Source organism: Phacochoerus africanus, chromosome 1 (assembly GCF_016906955.1).
Source record: "Phacochoerus africanus isolate WHEZ1 chromosome 1, ROS_Pafr_v1, whole genome shotgun sequence".
In the NCBI taxonomy this organism is placed as follows: Eukaryota; Metazoa; Chordata; class Mammalia; order Artiodactyla; family Suidae; genus Phacochoerus; species Phacochoerus africanus.
In genome coordinates this window covers 57,855,654-57,875,672 of record NC_062544.1, presented here as the reverse complement: position 1 = coordinate 57,875,672, position 20,019 = coordinate 57,855,654, and the positions used below count along the sequence as shown (strand labels likewise).

The 20,019-nt window shown below is 37.3% G+C and overlaps 1 protein-coding gene and 1 pseudogene across 3 annotated transcripts in view; one reads left to right on the top strand and one right to left on the bottom strand.

Annotated features, from left to right (window-relative positions):
• Window positions 1-750: 750 nt before the first annotated feature.
• Window positions 751-20,019, top strand: part of NIPBL (NIPBL cohesin loading factor) — a 212,951-nt gene continuing 193,682 nt past the window's right edge. Inside the window, exon 1 of one of the 3 annotated variants that reach the window (XM_047766921.1) lies at window positions 751-1,177. The gene's annotated coding sequence lies outside the window, so the exon portion shown is untranslated. The remainder of the gene's footprint in view (window positions 1,178-20,019) is intronic. The other 2 variants (XM_047766939.1, XM_047766931.1) reach the window with 2 other exon arrangements.
• Window positions 18,473-19,358, bottom strand: LOC125119663 (cytosolic 5'-nucleotidase 3A-like; annotated as a pseudogene).

The window sequence follows — 20,019 nt, the reverse complement described above, 5'->3', positions numbered from 1 at the left end:
GTTAGGCAAGAGCCCAAACCGCCGCCAACAAAAAGCAAGACCAGAAAAGACCACATATTTCCAGAAATAAATGCATCATAAACGCGACTCCAATTCAATCCAGCTGAGAATCTTCATCTCCTCCAAGGGGTGCGTTCTTACTCCGCAGAAATAATGCAGAGACGGGCGTAAAGTTCGGCCTCTCAGAAGGAGAGAAGGGCGTACATTACGATACATCCATCCACCCGGCTGCAGGGAAACCATTTAAAAAATGCACGGTAGCCGTCGGACTGCGGGCGTCCTCTATGGGGCCGCCCCGAGCTCGGCTCCCGAGAGCTAATGACGAGCAGCTGCAACGGCGTGAGCGGCCTACGAGCCGGTCCGGGCCTGAGCGCCCCCCACGCACACGACCACCACCGAACTCGGGGCCCGCTCCGGTCGGCCTCCAGGAAAATAAAGAACAGGAAGACCCGGCCCGTCCGTGCCGCAGCGAAAACGCCGCTACGTAGGATCGACAATAAAAGGCAACATCCACAGCCGCCCTGAGGAGGAGAAAGGCGCAGAAGAGAACCACCGCCTGCTCTCTGCCGGCTGCCGGCCGCCGCCGGGCCGGGGTGCGGTGCGGAGAGGCGCGGGCCGTGCAGTCCGGCGCGGCAGAGGACGCGAGCTGAAGTGGTGGCGGCGGCGCGGCGGTGGCGGAAGTGGAGTGGGGAAGAGGGGGTGGTTGTTAGTGTTTGGCGCCGGCGGAGGGAGTCATTCCTGCAGCTGCACTTCCGGTCGGCATTTTGTTCTGCGAGGGAGAGACGGAACGAGAGAGAGAGACACACACAGGGCTCCTTTCCCCCCCCCGCCCTCCCCCCCCTCCCTCCGTCGGTACCGACTCACCCGACACCACCAAGCCGCAGGGAGGGACGCCCCCGCCGACAGGAGGATTGGTTCCCGGGCCGGCGGCGATGCCCCCCCGGTAGCTCGGGCCCCTGGTCGGGTGTTTGCGAGTGTTTCTATGTGGGAGAAGGAGGAGGAGGAGGAAGAAGCAGCAGCGATTTGTCTTCTCGGCTGGTCTCCCCCCGGCTCTACATGTTCCCCGCACTGAGGAGACGGAAGAGGAGCCGTAGCCACCCCCCCTCCCGGCCCGGATTATAGTCTCTCGCCACAGCGGCCTCGGCCTCCCCTTGGATTCAGACGCCGATTCGCCCAGGTAAATTCCTGCTCTTTATTTCGGCGGCGGCGGCGGCGCCAGGTCCTCAGCGTCTCTCCTCCTCGCTCCCCTCCCGGCCGTTTCCTTAGCGGCCCCAGGTCTCCTCCACGGGCGAGTCTAGAGTTCGCTCCTCTCTGGTGGCAGCCGCCCTGGGTGGCGGTGGTTTTGTACCCTCTCCCGGCCGGCTCCGGTGGCGGGGACTGGGCTCCTGCCGGGCGGCCGGGGAGGCGTAGGCCCGGCGGAGAGTGCAGGCCGCGGGCCAGCGGAATCTACTTGAGCTCGGGGATTAGGAGAGCTCCGGGCTGAGCGGAGCTACTGCTGGTCGGTGACAGGCCTCGCCCGGGAGAAGAGCCGTAGCTAGTGAGGAGGCGGAAACAATACAACTAACAGCAAATGTGCCCTGATCGTCCCCATATTTACAACTTTCCTGGTCCGGGAGTGGGGAACGTCCCAGTGAAACAAACAACCCCCCTTCTTCCCCCTGTGACCCCATGAAGGGAGGAAGTAGTTTCAGTTAGTGAGACAAATGTAAATACTCAGACACGGATCCAGTGGTAATTCTTTTCCTGTGTAAAACTTGTTTGGACGTTGGAAAGTTAATAAAGACTCATTTTCTTTTTAAAAAGAATTAAATCGTCCACATGAATATTTAATACAGAAAACCATAGTGTGGTAGACACTACATATGACCTCCCCAACCACGCAGAGAGCTTTTATGTTGTTGTTTGACAGTGTGTTGCACATGGACTTTTTATTCAAAGACAAGTATAAAGTACTTGACAGGTTTATCCTGCCACTTTATATTTGTGTGCGTTATATAAGGACAGTTTTAAACGACTTTGCATGAAACACTCAGGTACTTCCTGATCTAAACGTGTAGAAGCTTAGAAAGAATTTTCAATGTTCTGAGAATGGTAGTGACATACAGGTACAACCAATTTTCTTAAAAGGGTAGAAAATAAGTTATGCTTAAAATCCCTGGGAGGTTAAAAAAAAAAATGTACAAGGTGCCATCCTTTCATGTCAGGGCAGATCTTCTTGAGGTCCCAGGATTGCCATTGGCTGTTTGTGCCCATGATGTTTGACTGTGTAATGAGAGAGGTGTCATTTTAATAGGTCAAATGTATCTGTAATGCTGGAGAAAAATACCAGTTCTATCTTAACAAATTCTAGTTCACAAGTAAGTTAAGTGTATAGAGCTTATTTATGGTGGCGTTAGTAGTGTAGGTTGGTATAAGGCAAAAACCAATTTAAAAGTCCTCAGCCATACAAATTGCATAGAAAAATAAGTGGACCTGGGTTGGGCTATTTTGATACTTTGTCTCATATTCACTGAAGGAAAGCTTTCATTGGTTAAAATGAAGCAACACTGATCAACAAAGTCCCTTGTTTTATTAGTGGGTGTTACATATTTTGTGTCTCATTAGATATTATTGCCATTGTAGAATAAGGAAGTTTTCTGAAGATTACTTTTGAGTTTAGCCCTCTGCTTAAAATAAATTGTTGCACATTTCCTGCAAACGTATGAATAAAGTTAAGACGAGTGAAGTTAATATAGCTGTCACGTACTAGGCATGTTTTTAATGCTATAAATCCGTGTAGTAGTCAGTAGCGTGTCCGTGATTTGTATTGGTCAGGGAGCAGTTTGAATTTTAAAAAGCCTGAAGCTCCTGCTGAGCCCCAATCCCGGCCTCCCTCCCTCCCACTAATCTCCCATTCCTGTCTTTGTGCTGCCTGCTCCTGTTAGACACTGTTTGCTACAGGGCCTCAGGCCTACACTGGGTGGGGGGCACGCGAATGGGGGCTGGGGGGGTGGGGGGGTGTAGAATACCGAAGGGAGGGACTGTTCACTTCTTAAGCGGAGGGTTTGGGGGTGGAGGTGGGGTAAGGGCTTCAATATAAATGTTTAAAAGGCCCTTATATGATCCTGTGATTGTCTTTACAACTTTTATTTAAATATCATAGACTGTCAAGGGATGAACATACTTCTACTAAAGGTAATGGAAAGAGTTCTGCTTGCTTAGTTTTCATCAACAGGAGCAACTTATCTTTAGCATTTTATAGTTAAGGAGCTTTCTTACACAGATGTTTGAATCAGTATGTTAGATATCTATTTATGTAATTGATTTTTTTTATTGTGACTTTGGAATTAAAGTGAATTAGTTCTTATCAGATCTTATTTCCTTAATTCTATATATTTAGTAATCTAAGTAATATAGATGGTGTGATAGCTTTCATTAAGATAGCATAAATATTTCTTTAAAGTATATTGAAAATATTTTCTGTTTGGTCCAAACCAATTAAAGAGGTTATTTTTAAAGGAGAAGACATTGTAAAACTCGAGTAAAACCTCAACTTGAACATTACATTTTCGATAATTTAGTTGGGAGGAATAATTTGTGTTTCCCTAGAGATTACAAATAGTCTTCTCTACCTCCCCTTGTACTGGTTGAGATAGTCACCAGTGGCAAATTTTGTATTTCCACTTATTTTTAAAAATTCAATGAAAGGAGAGAACTCTTAAGTGTTCCAGAAATCTTTTAATTCTGGTTATGTTATTTGGAGAAATATTTCCTAATATACATAAAAGGAATTTCAGCAGTATGGCTTATTGTTTGTTTCTCTTGAGTCTGCAGAGTTACCAATAACTTAGTAGTAATTACTCGAAAACAGTTTTAAAGTACATCATGATAGTCTAGTAAATCAAAATTGAATATTAAATAATTATTTTTAGTGTTTTGAGATGAGTATATAGAATACTTCCTTTTGAAAGCTGTTCAGCAGATTTGTTTACTAAAGTTATTTGAAAGCTTTTCAAACCTGTGCTTGAGAGCATTATAATACTGTATCTTTAAGAAGAAAAAAGTTATATTTGAAGAAAGAAAGACCATTTCATATTGTCTTTGGGGATGAAAAGTGAAAGTTTTCAGTATGGTAGTAAACCTAATTTTGGTTTTCTGCATAGTGATCATTGTTAAATTTCAAAAATGTTATGAACAAAGCTGTATCAATTCAAATGAAATTTTCTTTATTGAGAACCAGGCTGTCAACTCAAACATGTGTTTTCTAAGGCTTCCTAAACTAATTTCATATTTAATGTTTTGACACCAATTTATCATCATACTGCTAGAGAAACATTTGAACCCATCTGTATTAGATTTTGACATATTCTATTGTGGTATTTTAACTCTCTCAAAGTAAGATGTAAAATTTAATAATACTGGAGTAAATAAAAACTAAAGAATTTAACAATTTCAATTTAAGTTTCAAATTTAAGTTTCAATTCAAATTTAAGTTTCTCCACCCTGTTGGTTATTAGGAAAGGATAATTTGTAAGTAATTCTGAAATTTGTAAAATAGGGTAATATTCAGTTTTATGCAGAGTGATTGGGAAGACCAAAGTAAATAAAATTCCTTTCATAGAAATATAAGTTCAATTCTGTTTATCACATTTATTAGCTATAAAATGAATAGGAAATTACTAAATTGGAACTTTATGGAAGCTTGGTAATTGTTTAGCTGACATGTTTAATATCCTGAGCATGCTAAGTTGGCTTTGGTGGTAATATATAGTCTTCATTGGCTTTAAAAAATCATTTAAGGAATTCCCGTCGTGGCGCAGTGGTTAACGAATCCGACTAGGAACCATGAGGTTGCGGGTTCGATCCCTGCCCTTGTTCAGTGGGTTAACGATCCGGCGTTGCCGTGAGCTGTGGTGTAGGTTGCAGGCGCGGCTCGGATCCTGCGTTGCTGTGGCTGTGGCTCTGGCGTAGGCCGGTGGCTACAGCTCCGATTCAACCCCTAGCCTGGGAACCTCCATATGCCGTGGGAGCGGCCCAAGAAATGGCGGCAACAACAACAACAACAACAACAATAACAACAAAAAAGAAAAAGAAAAAGACAAAAAGACAAAAAAATCATTTAAAAATATACTTTTTGAACAAAGATTTTTTTCTATTTTTAGCAGTTTTCATGAATAATTATTCTTTGTATTTTTCAATTGTTCCTTTTTCAAGGTGACCTGAGTTCATTTATAAATATTCTAATTTCCCTGTGAGATAAGTGACCAGCATGATTTCCATTTTTTGATGAAAAACTTGACACGAAGAGGCCATGTGATTTGTGTAGATTCATGAAGTGAGTCAGTGAGAGAATAAGGTATTCCCTGACCCTTAATAGTTTATTAGATCATGTTGCTTTAAGAAATGTGTGAGCTTTGGTCTTGAAGCTAGGCATTGCTCAGTGCTGACACTGATAGCATTTGTGGTTTTTTTTTTTAATTATCTGAGTCCAAGGTGCTTTTCTCATCTCCATAGAGAGAGATGATATCTGTCTTTGAGTTGTAGTTTTCTGGTATGAAAGTAGTACTTTTACATTAGGGATCTTGACCTTGTATGTATATATTGGTGTTTGAGTGAGTTTATTAACATATGTCTCTCCTAAGGAGTGTATGTAAATTACTATATTTGTAGTAAATAATGTCTCCTTAAAGTTTTATTTTTATTCTACTTTAAAAATACTGAAGTGGAATTTTAGTGTTTCAAATTTATTTAAAAGAAATTTTAAAACACCATGTCTCTTATTTTAAGGCTATTGTAATTTTAGAGAGTATTTTATATACTCAGAATTTTTTCTGAAGTAAGTTAAGTAATAAAAGTGATTTTAGATATGTGTCTTGTATATCATTTGGTATAAATTTGAGCCAGTTTTAATGAATTGAGTTTTGTCAGATTGCATTATGTTTTAGGCATGCTTCTTTCTATTCCCAAAGTGATATATTAGGAGAGATCAATTCTTAATATAGCATTGCCACCTAGGTAAGATTTTGAGGGCTTGGGGTTCCCTTGTGCTGCAGCAGGTTAAGTATCTGGCGTTGTCAGTGCATCCACCTGGGTTACTGCTGTGGCACAGGTTTGATTCCTAGCCTGGGAACTTCCACATTCTGCAGGCGCGGGCAAAAAAGAAAAAGATTTTGAGGGCTTCTTATTTGCCAGGAAATGTGTTAAGTGGGACCCCATAATATCTCTCATTTAATTCTTCCGACAAGCTCATTAAATAGAAACAGTTATCATCCACAGTTTTACAGATCAAGAAACTGAGGCTGGAAATGTCAGAAAATTTTCTACTGTCTTATACTTAGTCTGCTCTCAGTTTGGTTTATGTTTGTTCTTAAGGATTTGGGATTACGCATTTCTAGTTTTAGTAAATTCTTGACTTATCATTTAGTTGCTCAGTTGGTTCAATACTCAAAAGTCATGTAGTCAAGGAAATTAGGTACTTTAGGCAAAGAACTAGGATAGAATTCAGACTATATATCCTATATAATAATAATAATTTCAATAATTTTGAAATAAGCAGATCTTTATTTTACTGTTTTTAACTTGGAGTTTGTTAATGAGTCTGAATTTTTTACTTTTAATTTTTTTAAAATAGAGTTGAAATTATCAAACCATCTTTTTAATTTTTAGAAAGGGAAAATTGAGCTTTAGAGTGATTTTTTTTTCTTTTTCTTTTCTTTTTTTTAGGGCCGCACCTACAGCATATGGAGGTTCCCATCCTGGCTAGGGGTCACATCAGAGCTGTAGCTGCTGGCCTATGCCATAGCCACAGCAATGCAGGATCCGAGCTGTGTCTGCAACCTACACCACAGCTCAATGCAACACTGGATCCTTAACCAACTGAGCAAGGCCAGGGATCAAACCTGCGTCCTTATGGATGCTGGTCAGGTTTGTTTCTGCTGAGCCACAACAGGAACTCCTAGAGCGATTTTATTCATAGAAATATTTATGACCAATTGTAGTATAGTAGATGAATGTATAAATTAGTATGGCTGGTACTTTTAAAAAATTCTGGTATTTATATAGCCAAAGAATATTGATCCTTTTGAGGTCATCAACTTGGGAAGATGTGCACATCCAGAGCTACTGACATTACATGATTCCTTTAGTGAATACCTTTAGAGACTTTGAGGTAGTCTGCTTCTCATCCTTAATGGCAAATATTTATCTTCAAGGGTGAATTTGAGTTTTAGAAATGTAAAAAGTAATTTAGAACTTAGTTTAGGAAACTAAGATTTTAGATTTTTTTTTTTTTTGGTGCATCAGACTCTGTGTTGAGTGCCTTATATTTGTAATGTGTAATATTATTGAGTGATTTCCATGTGCCGAAAACTGTGCTGGAGCTTTATGTGGATTTTCATGAATCTTCAAGGTATAGTATGACTCTGGTTGTATTTATTACCCTAAGATATCTGAGAAAACTGAGGTATAGAATGATTAAGTGACTAAGGTCACACAGCTAAAGAGTGGAAGAAAGTAGAGAAAGGACTCCAGATGCTTTACCCATCAACCTTAACCACTGTCATGATTTAAACTGCCCAACTACCCAGTGAGGTTAGTGATAATGTCCTCATTTTACAGACAAGGAAATTGAGGCTCATCATGTTTAAACTTGTCCAAGGTAGCAAATCTAGCAAGTATTAGAGACAGAATTAGACATACTTGAGTTGAAATCTTAGAACTTCTGTTCTTTCCATTCTACCACCCTGCCTGTTCAAAATTTGTAATACTTTTTATTAATTTTTTTTAATAAAAAGGGTAGGCTTAGTTATAAAGTAGTGAGACTTGTTTTTCTTGTGTGACTTATAAAGAGATCCTGAAGATAATTTAAAAAGAATTCTAAACATTTTTGGTTATTTATACCAATTCATTATTTGATTATAGTCTTTTAAAACACACCTTGTTATTTTATACTGTATATAATATATGGAATGTTTCCGTGTGCAAATAAGGATTTAAATAGTATATTGAAGTTTAAATATGTGCATGCTGTATCTGTGGAATAGATAGATAGCTTTTGAAAATGTGGAAAAACCACTTTATTTTCATAATATTATTGTTACTCTTGAGTTATTTCATGCTTATTTAATAGCTTAATAGCATGCTTAATAGCATGAAAAATTCTTAAGAATATGTTAAATTTTTAACATAATTTATGTAGGTAAATTGTTTTGCCATCATACCTGTAACATAACATTTAACATGAATGTACCAAACTCTTAAAGTTTTCGTTTGTATATGTTTGCCTTTTGACAGAAGGAAAAACTTTTTCAGGATGCAAAAACATGAAAATAGTGGAGTTCCTGTCTGGCACAGTGGTCAATGAATCTGACTAGGAACCACGAGGTTGTGGGTTCGATCCCTGACCTTGCTCAGTAGGTTAAGGATCCGGCATTGTCGTGAGCTGTGGTGTAGGTTGCAGATGCGGCTCGGATCCTGTGTTGCTGTGGCTCTGGTGTAGGCTGGTGGCTACAGCTCCGATTTGACCCCTAGTCTGGGAACCTCCATATGCCACGGGAGCGGCCCTAGAAAAGGCAAAAAGACAAAAAAACCCCCAAAAAACCATGAAATTAGTAACATTAATTAATGTGTTTATTAAAATAATTTTGTATGCTTTTACCTCTCCTGAGCAATTCATAAGCTGTGACTTAATTTTAAAATATTGGATTCCTGTTTGTAAGAATTAACACATTTGGGTAACTTGAACTTTCCAATTCTTTAGTCTTGTGCCAATGAAATGCATATAAGTACTTCACAGTAGTTTTTTAAAAATAGTGGAAACGCATCCAGCTAGTATCCATGAAGATGTGGGTTCAGTCCCTGGCCTCGTTCAGTGGGCTGGGCATCCAACATTGCCTTGAGCTGTGGTGTGGGTCTGTGGGTTGCAGATGTGGCTTGGATCCTGCATTGCTGTGGTGCAGGCCAGCAGCTGTGGCTCTGATTAGACCCCTAGCTTGGGAACTTCCAAGTGCTATGGGCACAGCCCTAAAAAGAAAAAAAGTCATTGATTCTAGATAAAGCTTAAAAATTAACAGTCCTTGAAACACTATTGAATTATTAAAACTCAAACTATAGTTTACTCTAAAGATAGTAATTTTTATGTTTGTATATTTAATTTTTTTATTTACAAACAAACTTGTCCTTAAAATTAATCCTAGTGAGAAAATACATCACTGAGTTTTCTCAACACTGCTACTTGGCAACCCTTTCAGGATTTTATTTGTTGTTTGTTGTTTTTCTATATTTGCTATGTTTTATTTTTTGGTTTTTTTTATATTGAAGTATAGTTGATTTACAGTATTGTGTTAGTTTTAGGTATGCAGTATATTGATACAGTATTTTTGCAGATTATATTCTGTTACAAGGTTATTACAAGATAATGAGTGTAATTCCTAGTGCTGACTTGTATGTCCTTGTTGCTTATCTATTTTAACCTTTTGAGGATTTTAAATCCCCGTTTGGTCATCTTTTATCTGATAGGATTGTGGGTTGCCAGTTTCTACTAAAGGAACTGATCATCTGAGTTTATGCAATTTAGTTTTTCTTTTGTAATCACTAAATTGAAATTTTACATAATTTACTCTGTAAAATTTCAATTTGGTCATTACCAAAGAAATCTGGATTCTTAGTTCTTTTCTCAAAGAAAAAAGAATAATAACATTACATTTCAACTTTCAACCTTAAGCACTTTCTTAGACATAGGCAGAACCCTGGGGGGAAAAATACTACATTACGTGCATCAATTTTTTAAGAATAATATTTTTTTTTTAAAAAGGGGAGTTAGCCCTACTTTAGATTATCCTGAAAAACATATGACACGTGCTTTTTTTTCCCAGTATTTTTTTAAAGTATAGTTGATTTATAATGTGCTACTTTCTGCTGTATAGCAAAGTGACCCAGTCATACGTGTATATACATTCCCTTTCTTGTATTATCTCCAATCATGGTTTATCCCAAGACACTGGATATAGTTCCCTGTGCTATATAGTAGAAACTGTTGCTTATTCAGTCTAAATGTAATAGTTTGCATCCCTTCCGTCCCCCTTGGCGACCACAAGTCTGTTCTCTATGTCTGTGAGTCTGTTTCTGTTTTGTAGATAGTTCATTTGTGCCATATTTTAGATTTTTCATACAATTGATATAGAATTTGTCTTTCTCCTAATGACTTAATTCACTTAGTATGAGAATATCTGGTTGCATCTCTGTTGTTATAAATGGCATTGTTTCATTCTTTTTTTATGGCTGAGAAGTATTCCATTGTATATATGTACCACATCTTCTTAATCCATTCCTCTATGGAAGGATTCAGGTTTCCAAGTCTTGGCTATTGTGAATAGAGCTGCTATGAACATACCGGTGCATGTATCTTTTTTTTTTTTTTTTTGCCACCTCTCAGCATGTGAAATTGTGACAACACAGGATCTTTAACCCACTGTAGTGGGCCAGGGATTGATGACCCCGCTTCCAAGTGCTCCAGAGATGCTGCCAGTCCTGTTATGCCACAGTGAGAACTCCTGCATATATCTTTTTGAATTGTAGTTTTGTCTGGTTATATGCCTAGGAGTGGGATTGCTGGATCATATTGGCAGTTCTGTATTCAACATAAGCTTTTTATTTACCAACACTAATTTTCTCTTTCCCTTTTCTTGGGTATCTTTTGCTTTGCTCCCCTGGGCAATAGAATTAAGAGTAAGATACTGAGATTTATTGTTAGAGGGAAAGTGTCTAAATACTTATTTTAAGCTTAAGACTGATTTATTGTAGTTCTTATTTTCTTTGCTAATTTAAGTGTTATGTATAACTAGTTAAGTCAACTGTAGTAAGAAATACAACACATTAAAAACACTATTCAAATGAAATAGTTATGTGATGAAGAATTTTTTAAAAGTAAGGCTTATTGGAGTTTTCTGGTGGCCTAGTGGGTTAAGGATCCAGCATTGTCACTGCTGTGGCACAGGTTCTGTCCGTGGCCTGGGAGTTTCTGTATGCCGTGGGCACGTTCCCCTCCCCTGCAAAAAGAAAGTAAGAGTTAGGTATAAATTACACAATACAATTCACTATTGCAGGTATAGGGTTTGATGAGTTTTGACAAACATTGTCTCACAACTGCTACCTTAATCAAGATATAATATTTCCATCACCCTCCCCATTCCCTTATGTCCTTTTGTAATGTTTCCTGCCCCTACTCTAATTCCTCAACCAGATCTAATTTTTGTCCCTGTAGTTATGTGTTTTTTAGAATGCCACATAAATGGAATCATACAGTATGAAGGCCTCTGTGTCTGGTTTCTTTCACTTAGCATAAGGCTTTTGAGATCCATGGCTGTATAGTAGTTTGTTGGTGTCTGAATTTTGAAAATGAATTTAATATACTCTAACTTTGCTACTACCCTGTCCAAAAATACTTTGAACAGTTTTAGGTATTTGTTGCAGATCTTGCAGCTGCTTTATTATTGGACATAATTTTACTTGCCCATGTTTACCTCTCCAAAAGTTTTGTTTCATATTACAGTTGCATGGCATTTATTTTTTACTGCTTAATTCTGTTAGGTTAGATGTTCTACCAAGCAGATAAAATAGACATTGACCTCTTTTTCATCATAATTAAAATAGGTAGCATCATGTATTTTGAACAAACAGCACATAAAAACTGCAACAAGAAATGAGGATTGGTGTAATAACTCACTAAAAATTGCATTTACATTTTGTATGTCTAGTGTTTGTTGATGTCCCATAAATACTATACATTCAGAAGTAGTGTATAAATCTGAACTCATCCGTCAGTTCTTCCCTACCCTTACCCCCTCCCACCCAAAAAGAAAAACTATTCTTAGAACTCTGTGAAGTGGGTTAATGTTTCCACTGTCAACTCAGTTGCCTAAACTAGAAACTTGGTGATAATGCTTGACCCTTCTCTTTTAGTGTATCTCCGAACAAGTTGTTCATCCAGTTCTGACATTCATAACACCTCCCTGAATGTCGCGTGGATACATCCTTCCTTTATTGTTTAATTCTGAGATTGAGCATGTACTTACAACTTGTTGGATGGAATAACTTATATCATTTTAAGAAAGACTGAGAGGTAATTGTGAAAGATTTATTTATGTTAGGTTACTTTTTGCTCATATGCTCGGGCTCTGGTGTTTAAGGTGTAATCTTCAATAACATTCATGTTTTATAGTCTAAATGTAACTGTCTTCTGTACCCATTTCCATTTTATCTGAAATCTAGAGCTTCTTTAGAGCCCAGTATATCAAATAAAACAGTTGGAACTCAGTCTTTATCTTTCTGTACCTTACTTTTAGAGTACTACATTTCAGGAATGTATACATTCATTTCAGTACTGGGTGGTTATGTTTAGGAGCAGAGTCTGAGTTAAGCAGAAAATGAGAATGTAGGAGCAAAGTTTAAGGAAGGGATTTTTAACTGACTTTCCTATACTGTGGAAACAAATTTACTTAAATAACATTTTCACTTTTATTGCAGATAACAAAAGTAAAGCAGATGCAGTGGGGTATGATACCATTCAGTTGCTAGGCATGCAGACATTTTTAATGGCAAGAGTCAGTTATAGTGCAGCTGTATTACTTGCTTGTGAGTGAAAGTTGTTTGTGGTTTTGTATAACCTTACAAGGTTTCTTGCTTAGAATAAGAAGTTATCTCCTTCATTCCCCAGTTTGAACAAAAGGGTCTGCTAAGAGTTATTCATAAATAACCCTGAGTATCTCTTGGGAAGGGCATTTTAAAATGTGATGCTGTCTTGAAAAAAATGAAGTAAACATTTTCTTCACTGTCTCTAGAATTTACAACTAAAGAAATAATAGATGCTGTATTTTGTTTTAGTGGTAATTACTGTTTTGAGAAAATGGAATCAATCCAAAGGTTGCTTACAAAGACTGACAGAGAACCCTGCCTAGTTATTGAGGCTGTGGTGGCTTGCACATAGTAAGCACTCAACAATTGTTGAATACATGAATTTGATTTTCATTTCAGTTTTGAGATATAAGATTGATTGGAGTTATAGGAGATAGGTGAGGCTTGCTAAATATTGAGCAGATTTGACAAAAGAAAGAGGATACTGAGCCCAGAAAAGGTAGGGCAATATTTAGAGCAAAGAACTAGTGTAATTTAACTACTTGTCTTTGGACAATTAGGTTTGCTTAGTTAGAGGAAGATTTATATACAGAAGTGTTTTTGAATTCTTTCTGTTCTTTTATTCCCACTCCAGTTTTGCTTCTGGTTTACCTCTGTACTTCTATCTTTAGTGGTAAGGGATAATTTAGTAGGCTCAGGGTTAAAGTGACCTGTTTAATCCAGATATGTATATTAGGACTTGGTAGGTATTAGTGGGAAAGGGAGAAAGACATTATAGCTTTTTAGTTGTTTCCGGTTATTCATGGTTTTTACCTTAGTGCCACTGGGTGTCTTCTGTATTGAGATGAGGGGGCCTAAACACTAGAATTTAAAATTACTTATAAATTACAACAAAGCTTGTGACTTTCCTAGGAGGAAGTTCAGTATCTGAATATCTTAATATGCTATCTACCTGTTGAGCCATGTTGCCACCTATGCTGATTATCATATGGCTTTAGTGACTCTGTTTTCAACTAGAAGATAGCCACCAAAATTTTAGCATTCTTTATAAAAATTCAGCAACTCTCCAATCCCTTAGTTTTCTTGGAAACCCAAACTACTTATAGTTCTCTGGTATGTTAGGTAAGGCTAAATTGTTAAGTTTAGAACTTAAAAAATATTAAGAACCTCAAAGTTGAAGCTTTTCTCTCTTTTTTTCTTTAATTATAGAAACAATGTGGGAAAAAACCTGCATGCTATTTGGAAAAGAGGGACACATCTATAATCTCATATTTTCCCTTATTATTTTTAATAACATACTTATATGTCTGTAATTATGTTTAAATATGTATTTATGGTATGAATTTATGTTCCTAGTCCTGTTTTCTCTTAAAGTTGTATCATAAAGATTTTCCCAAATTTTTTTTTTTTTTTTTTGTTCCACACCCACGGCATATGGAAGTTCCTGGGCTAAGGATCAAATCTGAGTTGCAGTTGCAACCTACACCACACTTGTAGCAATGTGGGATCCTTAACCCACTGCACTGGGCCTGGGACCCATCCCATGCCCCAGCAGAGACCACACCATCACAATCCTTAACCCACTGTGCCACACCTAGTTTTTGTTTGTTTGTTTGTTTGTTTTTTAAATACAGTATTCATAACTATTTAAAATGTTACCCAGGATTTTGTCAGTGAATAAACCATAACTTTTTTAGTCATTTTGCTTTGGATATTTTACTTGCTTTCACTTTTTTTCTGTACAAAAATGAGGCAGTAGAACATCTTTATATGTATAGTTTTTTCCTCTTTGGGAGCTTTATTCACTTAGAGTAGAATCCCATTAGTGGAAGTTAGGCCAAAAGTTTGAACCATTTTATGGCTCTTAATATGTATCCAAAAATAGTTTTACCCTTCCATAACCTTTATTTTCATTCATGTCTTAATTCATTCAGTGAATGTGTTTCTTTCATATAGATGCACCTTTCCTATCGAAATTATTCTTAGGTCATTTCAGTGCTTCTCTTCTCCACTATTGTGGCTGTGATCGCTTTTCAATATATTTTTTAATTTCTTCATAATAAAAATTACAGAATTTTCAAACTGAGTATGCTATTTGGAGGTATTGTATAGTGAAATTAGCATAGAATCTAATCTAAATTAGCTACTAGCCAGGTGACGTTTAGACCAGTCATTAAGCCCATTTTTCAACTGTAAACTGAAGGGGTTCTCATGTTTTAGGATTTTTATGGGCTAGTAAGACCACAAAGCAAAGGAATAAAAATTAATTTAGATAAATGAAAGAAGGGGGTAGGTCCTAGAAATATAGTTGTAGTTAAAGGATCAACAGTCTTTTACCTACAGAAAAGTGGTAAGGAGATTTTAGATTGGAATGTACTAAAAAAGAAAAGTACATTTTTTTATAAGTCCTGTTATTTGCTCTTAATACTTGAGATATGAAATAGCTAGTGTGATGTGGACATGGCCATGATATATTTATTCTCTTGTTCATCAAACATCAGATGTTTCCTCTATCACAGGAATAATAAGGCATTACAAGTGGTGAAATAAAATACTTTAATCTTGCCTTCAAAGATCTTATAGTCTAATATAGACAAATAAAGAATTTATTACAATATCAAGATTAACAAAGAGGGTACAGTAGGAGCACTGAGGAGGATCACCTAATTTAGACTAGAGATGGTGTCTAAACTAAGTTTTGAAGGCCGTTAATTAGACTTAGGAGTCTGGGGCCACAGTTTGATTTGGAAACTGCAGATGCTTAGATTGTTGGAGCATAGGGCTGGAAAAGAAGCATGCCAAAAAGATTTGAAGCTACGGAGAGGGGCAAGGTTCAGATTATGAATGAATATATATGCCTTTAAGAATTCTGCATTTTATTTTAAAAGCATTGGAGAACCAAGAAATTATTTAGTAATGAATATAGTTTTTATTTGAAATGAATTTTTGGCAGCAATGAAGAAACTGGATAGTAGGCAGAAAAAGGGAGGCTAGGCTAGGGGAGCTGTCTAGGAATTGATGAGGTTCTCAATTAGGACAATGAGAATATGGATGAGGAAATCCTTAACAATATTAAGGAATTAGCCTGCATGCAGATTGGTGTTTATTTTTAGGTAGATTGAGCAATGGAGAATGGAAAGAGTTGAGGATTGATTCTCAAGTTTCCTGTTTGTGGGCCTTGAAGTTCCTTTCACTAAGATCAGAAATACAAGAGGTAGAGTGCCCGTTGTGGCTCAGTGGTTAAGAATCCGACTAGTATCCATGAGGGTGCGGGTTCGATCCCTGGTGTCATTCAATGGGTTAAGGATCCAGCATTGCTGCAAGCTGTGGTGTAGGTCGCAGATGCTGTGTTGCTGTGGCTGTGGTATAGGCCAGCAGTTGCAGCTCTGATTAGACCCTTAGCCTGGGAACTTCCATATGCCATGGGTGAGGCCCTAAAAGGAAAAAAATAAAATAAGAGGAGAGGTTACGAGAATTAGAAGATGGGAATGTGAAGCAAAGGAAGCAGGAAGAGGTGATATTACAGTTTTAGGCATATCAAGTTTAACCAACCTATGAGACATTCAGGTGTGTGGTAGATAGGGGAGTTTGGATGCTTTAGGTTTTCAGAGCTGAGAAGACATTGGGCTTTTCTGTGGCAAAGTACATAATTATGAATTGGTCTCTTAGAGAATTATAGAGAATTTTATAAGGATAACATTTCTTAATATATGTAGACTTTTAAAAAGGATGTATAAAATTTAAAACCACGTTGAAATTTAGGATTTCTTTTTTTGGGGGGGGGGAGCTTTTTAGGGCCACACCTGTGGCATATGGAAGTTCCCAGGCTACCGGTCGAATTGGAACTACAGCTGCCGGCCTACACCACAGCCACGTAACTTGGAATCCGAGTCTGCAACCTACATCACAGCTCATGGCAATGCTGGATCCTTAACCCCCTGAGCGAGGCCTGCATCCTCATGGATACCAGTCATGTTGGTTACCGCTGAGCCACCATAGACCTTTTTTGTTTTTATTTTTTTTTAATGGCAATAGCAATGCTTTGTGCCTTAACCCCCTGCGCCAGGCCGGGGATTGAACCTGTGCCTCTGCAGCAAGCCAAGTCACTATAGTTGGATTCTTAACCCACTGTGCCACAGCGGGAACTCCAAAATCCTAGGAATTCTTTATTGCCTTAAGTGAGGATATCCAAGATAATATTCATTATTATCATTTATTGTTATAGTTCTGGAATAGATAAACAAATTAAAATTGGCACATAGCTTTTTAAAGCTAATGTAAGTTAAATAACTTTGCTTAATAATAAAAATACAGTCTACCAAACACTGTGTCACTTTTCACATTTTGAATGGAATGGATATTAAAAAACTTAGTGACTTGATCATTTAGATACTAATGGTTATTGAAAATTATTTTCAAGGCTGACCTGGATCTCTCCCCACAGTCTTAAATCAGGGTTAAAAGCAGTATGGTAGATAGTGTGTTTTTGGTTTTGTTTTAATCTTACTTTGTTTAAATTACCAGAAGATAATATACCATTTCTTGAGACTTTGTTTTCCTTTGTATTGACTGTATTACTATGAATTTAGAATAATAAAATGAATGTTCTTGTATGACTATTTTCTATTGTTTAAGACTGTTCCTAGTGTATTTGTTTAGCTTAATCTGAAGACTGCTTCTTTAGTTAGTTTTATACTAAATGTATATATGTTGTGAGATCTTTAGTGAGAACTATGTTGCTTTACTCATGAGGGGATTATCTTTAAAAATATGATTTAAGGCCTTTTATTTTTTATTTAAAAACTTTTTTTGCCTCTCATGTTTATCATAGGTGCTTTATTATAGAAAATTCTGTAATGATTAGTGACATGTAGATACTAACAGATTTTTTCACATCAAATGCCAGTGTTTTTTGAAAAATATCAATTTTCACCAAACAAAATAACCAGTTCAGTTTTAGGAGATGGTAATGCCATCAGTATAATGCACCCAAATTCTGAAAATTCCAGCGCTTAGGAGTTCCCATCATGGCGTGGTAGAAACAAATCTGACTAGGAACCATGAGGTTGTAGGTTCGATCCCTGACCTTGCTCAGTGGGTTAAGGATCTGGTGTTGCCTTGAGCTATGGTGTAGGTTGCAGATGTGGCTCGGATCTGGTGTTGATGTGGCTATGGCATAGGCCAGCAGCTATAGCTCTGGTTCGACCCTAGCCTGGGAACCTCCATGTGCCGCAGGAGCAGCCATAGAAAGGGCAAAAAGACCAAAAAAAAAAATTTAATTAATTAAAAAATTAAAAAATTCCAACACTTAAAATCATGTATGTTATTTCACCATTTCATAAAACTTTAAAAATGTCTACAAATGTTCTCAGTGTAAAAAAAAAAAAAAAAACTTCTCAAAAACTTCGTAATAACATTAAGCTACAAAATTCACTCTGGAAATGTAGGGAGCTATTTTTCAAATTTTTGCTCTAAGTTTTTTTTTAAACCTGTTAAAAAGCATAATAGTGAGGAGCATGTTGAGAGAGGTGGAGAAAAAGGAGTTCCTAGTTGATGGATTCAACAAATTTGAAAATATTTCAGTAATGTAGAGGAAAACCTTCAATAGCAAGAATATATTGTAAATAAAAGTCTTTCGACAAGATGAACAGATGAGTAGCTCTTTCATCAGTTGCACCCACAGGTGACAGGTCTTTTTTTTTTTTCCCCCCTGTGGCTGCACCCGCTGTGTGTGGAAGTTCCCAGGCCAGGGATCAAACCTATGCTGCAGTTGCGACCTCTGCCATAGCTGTGGCAACGCCGGATCCTTAACCTTAATCCAGAACAAGGGAACTCTGGAGAGGTCTTCTGGAGGAATGCTTATTTATAGAATCTTCTATAAGATAGAGTTGGTTACATCCAATGATTCATCTTTTACTAGAATAATATCATGAGTCCATGTACTTTCCTAAAAGCTCATCCACTCTATCATTTAGATATCCAGTTTTCAGAATGTGTTCAACATTGGTTACTCCACATGCCATTTATAAGTCCCCTTAGGAGTCTGCCAGAATTATGTTGCTATTGTTTTTTCATTGATTGAAATATTCTGTATTCTTCAAGGAACCATCATGTTTGTTAAACACATGAATTGGTTCTCCTTTAAATCCTTTGAGCAGCCCATTGTAATAAAAATCCATGACGTTGGATACTACTTCGACATTTGGATAATAAACAGCAGCTTGACAAATAACCTCCTCTAGTATATTACCAATACCAGCTGAAAATATGAACACAGAGATGCTGTATTGTCAGAGCTTATCATATAAATTCTCATACCCTTCCTTGAGCATAATGTTAGATTCTTCCATAATTTCTGTAAGTTTGGCTTTTGGTAAAGCCTGTTCAGCAAGCAAACCATGTGATTTATTATACCATTCTACTATGTAAGGATACTGCTCTTTTACAGTAAAGAACAGGATCCATTTCAATAGTATAATACTCTTCCTTTAGCTGCAGTTAACTTTTCTTGACATTCATCTGTAATTAGCTTACAGTTGTCAGTGACATTATGACATAATGGGCATCTTTTCCCTCTGTAGGGAAATTGACTCAGTGTCATATCGAAGTCTGTTATTATCCGAAGTTTGGCAGCTCCTCCTTTGTTAAGACCACAGATAATTTCTTCTAATCTTGTGAGGGTTGATGCAAACTGAACTTTGGAATTCTGAAATCATTTTCACATGTACAACAGAATCTTGACTAGGCATTTCTTGCTTATCTAGTCTTCATCTCAGTGATCTTGGTCTTTCCTAAGGTCTACTTTTAGAATAATTAAAAATAAAAAGTAACTTTTCAAAAGTATCTTATGCAGGAATAATTATGAAGGAATCAAACTAACTTATTAAAAATAATTGGCCAGGTATCACAACGTCAAAATAAAAATGATTGCCTTCCTATCATCTAAGTACATTTAAGCAAATGTACTTTCTTTTTTTCTTTTTCTTTTTTTTTAAATTAGAGAGGTGGCATGTCAGAATCACCTAGGGAACTTGTCCAACTATAACCCTTTTAAGGAGTTGTAATTTTTAAGTTTCTCTTTTAGCTGGTCTCTTAGGTTTTTTAATCATTCCATAAGAATTAATTGAACAACTGCTATGTTCTTAGTAGTGAATTCTAAACATTTGATGCTAGGACTTTATTTTTTTAGATTCCCTTTCAAATTTTACATGGCTGCTTAAAAGATGCCTCTATTTTTTCCCCCCTGTTCTATAAAAATATCATCCATGAGACATAAAGGAGCAAGGAACCATGGTGAGTAGAGTTGTTAATGAATTAAAATTATAAATAGAGATAGAATGGAGAGGTGTGTTAAATTCTGAAGAATGGAGGGAAGTTGCTGGATACTAGAGAAGATGTAGAAGTGAGGAA